General features: G+C 53.1%; 1 protein-coding gene across 11 annotated transcripts in view; it reads left to right on the top strand.

Annotated features, from left to right (window-relative positions):
- Positions 1–5453: 5453 nt before the first annotated feature.
- MICAL2 (microtubule associated monooxygenase, calponin and LIM domain containing 2) overlaps positions 5454–6000 on the top strand; it is a 213885-nt gene continuing 213338 nt past the window's right edge. For all 11 annotated transcript variants that reach the window (XM_046015436.1, XM_046015434.1, XM_046015435.1 and 8 more), the window contains exon 1: positions 5454–5608. The gene's annotated coding sequence lies outside the window, so the exon portion shown is untranslated. The remainder of the gene's footprint in view (positions 5609–6000) is intronic.

Raw genomic sequence — 6000 nt, 5'->3', positions numbered from 1 at the left:
CTGCCATCTAAACTGCCACGAGGGGAAAGGTTTGAATAGAAAAGCAGTTGGGCAGGAATTCGATTTTAATTAAAATGTATTTATTACAGAATGCACTGAAGCTAGAGAAGGGCTTAATGGGGGGTTGGTATGTGGGAGGGTGGAGGTGCGGAGTGCGTAATAGAGGGGAGGTCAGAATGACATGACTTTCTGAGAGGTGAAAAGCACGAATTCCTTCTGCAGTTCCTGTGCTCCCTGGTCCGTACCAACCCAGCAAATAGCCACGGGTCCCTCTTTTCCCTTCCTCACGGCACTCAGCTTTCAGTCAAGTGTCTGCCTCTCTTCCCTGCAGCCTGGCATCTCAGGGGAAGCTGAGACCCCCCCCGCCCCCCAGTGCTAGGCAGAGGCCTCCCCTGGCACAGCCAATCAGCACATTCCTGTCCCCTGGATACTCTACTGATTCAGGTGGGCATGTGACCCAATCCAGGCAGAGTGGGTCTCAGGACTCCTGCTTGGAATGCTGGGTCAGAAATATTCTCTTTGGGATAAGGTTGCTTGTGGCAACAAAAGCCGTTGGCACTGGCCTCAATGAGGAAAACCTCAGTCTGAAGACAAAGCCAACACAGAGATGGGGGAGCCAAGAGAAATACAAAGAAAGGTAGCAAGAGCTCTTATTTCCGGCCTCTTCTGTTCTAGGAGTCTCCTTCTCTCTTGTCGTGGTTGGGTTTCTTTTATTGCATGTGGCACACACTGACAGTTTTCCTGACTTCTGTGGAAAGAGACCGTTCTATCTATACACTGTTCCTGTAGATGGAATCTGCCTGGACAACAAGTGTGTCTGTTGGGCCCGTCACCACTAGGTTCTACAGTTGGCCAGGCCTGGGAGCTGTGCCCAGTCTTGTAACCAGGAGAGTGCATAGAGCACAGGCTCAGAGGTCAGCGAGGCAGATTCACCCTGCCACATGCTGGCTCCTGGGAGAGCTTGGGCAAGTGACTTCACTTCTGCAAGATTCCATTGTCTCATCTCTAAGGTGTGGATGATAATTGTATTTACTTCAAACAGTCAAGTTCAGTGATGAAGTGGCCGTGTGCCTGACCTGGAATTGCTCATAACATTGCCTCTTAGACACTCTTGTTCTCTATAGCCCTATTATTATCAGCCCTCAATTTATTATTCAAAAACCCTTATACATCAGTTACAATGTACCAGGCACTGTACTATGCACACATCTCCTTATTACTATTCCCCTCTTTCAGGTGAGGAACCTGCTGCCCAGAGAGGTTAAGTCAGTTGCCCAAAGTCACTCAGTCAACAAGTGGCAGAGCTGAGATTCAAACTCAGGCATCTTGACTTCAGAGACTATGTTGCTAACTCCATAGTTAGGACATCTCTTAGAATAATGGCAGTATGCATATTGGAGAGGTTGATAGATGATGGATGGATGAATAGCAGATAATCTTGAGTGAGTGCCCTGCCCCCCATGAGCCAGAGCAGAGAAGAGTATCCCTGTGTTTGCTCCCAGCCAGTTGCACTGTGGAGGGTTAGGGAGCTGCCTCCCTAGCTCCATTCAGTGACCAGAGTGCTCTAGACTGGGCTTCTGGTTTGCATGAACAGGAGTCTGCCTGAGCTTCAGGTGTGCCCCAGCCTGCCTTGAGGGTGCATTTGTAGCATTGTTTAACCTCTTGTTTCTTTAGGAACCAGAATTATGCCCTCATGTTTCACAGTTGGCTTTGAGCATACGTGCCTGCGTGCGCGCGAGCACACACACACACATACTCCCCAGGGCAGTTTGGGGCTGGGGCTAGACTACTTTCAGAACCTTGTGTCTCTTCCCCTCACCTTCTGCACACCTACTCTGTCTCTGCTTTGGTATGCCATCTCCTACCTGTTCTCAGCTCTCCAGCACTGAGTTTCCCATCATTGCTGCCAACAGACATATGTTCCCCAAAGTGCTACAGTCTCTCTGAGGGCATTGCTGATGTTGACAGGTGCCATTTCTCCCCGAACCTGTCTCTGGAAAATGTGGTGGGCCTGATGAGCGCCTAGTGACCTTGAAAATATTTATATGTCTTATCTATGAAACAGAGCATTCTGGGGCCTATCAGGAAGATAACCAGCTAGAACAAGGCCCCAGTGATCTTCCTTCTCACACACTCCTGTGTCTGTTTGAGGGAGGTACAAATGTTTCCACTTCCTGGCTTAGAAAATCCTTCTCCCAAGACAGCTCCCAAGGTGGCCCTGGGCCAATCAGCCTTTTCTCATCATTTAAGGTCATCAGACTTTGTGCAGATACCAGCCTTCCACTTCCTCTGAAAGCCCAAAGGCCTTTGATGGCAGCATGGGCAGGAACTGGTGAGAACCATAATCGCTATTTTACCCCTTCCTGGAATGTAAGTACATGAGGAAAGGGTCTGAGGGCAGGGACCCTTTCTCATTTGGAGGGGGAGACACAGGTGGTCTAACTCTTCTCCCTACCCTTCAAATGCCCTGAGAGGCACCCTGGCTTCTCCACAGAAAATCTTCGCATCGGGAATCCACTTACTTCAACTCTGACCTTTCTTCAAGCAAATTGCTAGGCTTGAAATAAAAAGAAACCAGGCCTGACACCCCCACAGCCGTCTTGGAACACCGTCAGGTAGATAACCAATGATGATGGAGATCACCAGCTGAAGTTTTCTCAAGGGAGACACGTACATGTCGGTAGACCCATGGCTTCCAGTCTAAGAGGCAGATATTTTTAGGGATGAATCTGGGCCTTCCTTCTCTCCCTCCCTCTGATGCTAATGTGGCCATCTGCATCTCCCAGACAACCTTCAGCAGCACACATTCACCGTCCTGAGAAGAGTGGGCTGGGGAAGAGATTATTATTAAATATAGCCTACTGAGCCGTGGCATGAGGATCTTGAGTTTGCCTGTGTGCTTAGAGGGAGACCAGGGCCTCTGGAACCCTGGAACCCATTCCCACACTCTGTGACACTCACAAGCGCCTTCCCTTCCCTGGGGCTCCATTTGTTTTTTAAATTTCTTTAATCTTTTAAGTGAGGGGCTTAGATGGTATTTCCTCTGTGGCCCTTTCTAACTTTGCATGACCTTCTTCTCTTTGAAGAGCTTAGTGGTATAAACTCTCAGACACACAGTCCAGTGGGAGATGCCATGGTTGCTGCTGAGTCTAGAGGGGGTGGAATTGTCATCTCCAGTCCCCATTTCTCTCTACCCTCCAGCGAGATGGCCGGGAAGGGTGGCTTGTGTGTGTGGAGGTTTGAGAGGTCCCAAGGCTTATTTCCCTCCATGCACTAAGCCCCCATGAGCTCCCAAGTTGCCCTAAAATCTCACCTAGCAAGGGTCTTTCTTGCCTGAGCCCCCGGGGTTCAAAAGGTGGGGTGTGGAAAAACAAAACAAAAAGTTTGGGTGGGGGAGAAGAGGCAAAGCTCCTATGAAGACACGGATAAGTTTTAGTTTTTGAGCTACTAGAACTTCTGTACTGAGCGGTGTTCTTGAAAAACTTGGTTGGCCCAAAGTGTTCCTGAAGTAGTGTTAAATGTGTTTAACTTGGAGAACATTGTGCTAGAGATAAGGTGGTGGGAATTATAAAAGATAAAAGGAATATAGCCCCTTATACTTCTGGTTATTTATCAGCTGTTTTGTAAGTTACATGACTGAAGGAACCACATCCAGCTCACAGTAGCTTTTGTGAATTGAATGAATGATTATCTCCAGCTCCATCCCCAGCGGGGGCGGGGGGGGGGGGGGGGGGGTGTCTCAGACCCAGGCCAGAAGGAAGAGGCCTTGTGTCCAGTGAGGCTTTGTGCTGGGAGCAGGGGGCAGTGCTGTTTCCCGAATCTCCTCTCTGTCTAGGGTTTCCTGTAGCAGTCTGTAAATAAAGCAGGGCCATGCTTGTTTCATCTGGCCCTAAAAGTGCCCAGACCTGGGCTCAACAGAATGTTTGGGCAGGTCAGTCCCTAGAGCAGTTCTTTTAGAGATAGATGTGTCCTGTACCGTGCTCTTGGGCCACGAGAAGGGCTGTAGTGGCCCCAGTGCACAGTAGTTAGGCATGCAGAGGCTGGGATCAGATAGCTTTAGGCTCAAATTCCGACCATGTTACTTATTAACCATGTGACCTTGAAAAGTTACTTTCCCTTCCTGAGTCTCAGTTTCCACATCTGTTAAAGGGAACGATGGCAAAAACACAGACCTTGCGGAGCCATCATCAGGACTGAGAAAACATGCACAGAGACCACTCCATCCATGGGCATCGCAGGCAGCTTTCCATCAGAGGAGAGCTGCCCCTCTGAAAGTCACTGCTGACTCTACAGTCTGAGCAAAGACAGCTTTTGCTGAAGTTCATCTACAGGAAGTTGATTGAACTCCGAAGATGCTGAGAGCTACCAGGTAGGACAATCCCTGGGAAACCCCAAAAGGCCTGGAGTAGGATCTTCTGGTAAGGAGCAGAGAGAACAAAATAAGCCCCAGGTTTGATGGGGCCAAGCTGCTCTGTTTGAACGTGCCTGGCAAGGGAACACAGTCTCTCTAGAGGGTGGTCTGGAGCTGTGGAAATTCCAGCAGCCTGGAGCCACAACCTTCTTTTCACACTGCCCAAGCTTGCCTGTTCTCCTGTCCTGGGTCAGCTCAGTTCCCAGAATATTTATGGATGCCTGCACTGGGCCCAGCTGGTGCTAGAGCCTGGGCTCCAGGGCTGAGTAAGACATGGTGGTCTTTACAGTGTACGGAGCTGCTTTGCACTCCTCACTCAGCCCCACACTGTCCACACTTTTCTGTGGATGGTGCTCTCTGCAGCTGGGGGCTATGGGCAACCCAGGAGCGCAGGCAGAGCAGAGTTTAAGGCGGCCATTTGACAGCCAAGAGAAGAAGGTGCTTAGGTGATGTGACAGAGGTCACACAGGTGGTCTGCGTTACCGCCCCTCTTCCCATGAGCTGCGTTCGAAGCAAGGCCAGTCCAGGTGAGGGGACGAGCCTATCAGCTAACGGCGTTTGCTGAAGCCCCGGTGGAAGCAAAGAGGGAGGTCCACAGGCGGTACAGGAAGTGCCCAGCTTGCGCACTTCAAAAAGGGGAAGCTGAGGCTTGCTTTCCAGCTGCCCAGGCGAAGAAGCATGAGGCCCAGCCCCTGCCTCTCCCTTGACACTAGGATTCTAGCACCCAGGTTTTCATCTAGCAACACCATTACGTCCCGCCTCCATCAGCCCCCCCGCTGGTCTGAAGACCTGTGCTGGTCTGAGTGGGAGCGCCCAGGACTCCCTGAGCTCGGGGGGGGCACGGCTGCAGCCCACGTGCGCCCGCCGGCAGACGCGGTGACAGCTGGCCCCACGGGGGCGGAGCGGGCGTGGAGCGGGGGTGGGCTCCGCGCCGCACTGCCATTGGCCGCGGGCCTCTTGTCGGGGGCGGATTGCGCCCCGGCCGCTTTGCCATTGGCCGCCCCGCCGATGGGGGCGGCTCCCAGCTCAGTCAGCCGCGCGGCGCAGAACTGCAGGCGCTCGCCTGACTCAGGCTGCGCGGGGCTGCCTCTCCAGCTCCCAGCTCTGCAGGCCGCCGGCGGGTCCTGACCGCCGGGTCCGCGGCCCGAGGCGAAGGCAGGAAGCTGACCCGAGACTCGGTGGCTGGCGTGGATTTCGGTAAGGGGGTGAGGTGCGGGGCTCCAGAGAGGGAGGCTCGGGCTGGGGCCGTGGCAGCCGAGCCTGGACTCTGAGCCCTGGTCCGCGCTGGGGACAGTCAGGTGCGGCCGCAGCATCTCTCGCCTCAAACCCACCCCGCGGGGCACCCCCGGCAAGCAGGTGGCCCTGCTCGGGGAGGCCGGGGCTGCCTGATAGGTCTCGGAATCGATAGGAACTCAATAAAAGCCTGCCATCCGGACCCCGAACTACCTCCCACTCCGCCCCAACACCCAAACCCTGTAATTCTAAGCCGAGAAAATCTCCAAACGTCAACACGGAGTGGGGGCGACGCGCCAGCAGTACCGCATGCCATGCCGCCGGGGCAGACCATCCCCAAACTTTGCTTTCCCATA

Source organism: Meles meles, chromosome 8, assembly GCF_922984935.1.
Source record: "Meles meles chromosome 8, mMelMel3.1 paternal haplotype, whole genome shotgun sequence".
NCBI classification, from domain to species: domain Eukaryota; kingdom Metazoa; phylum Chordata; class Mammalia; order Carnivora; family Mustelidae; genus Meles; species Meles meles.
This window is presented reverse-complemented; position numbering and strand designations above follow the sequence as displayed.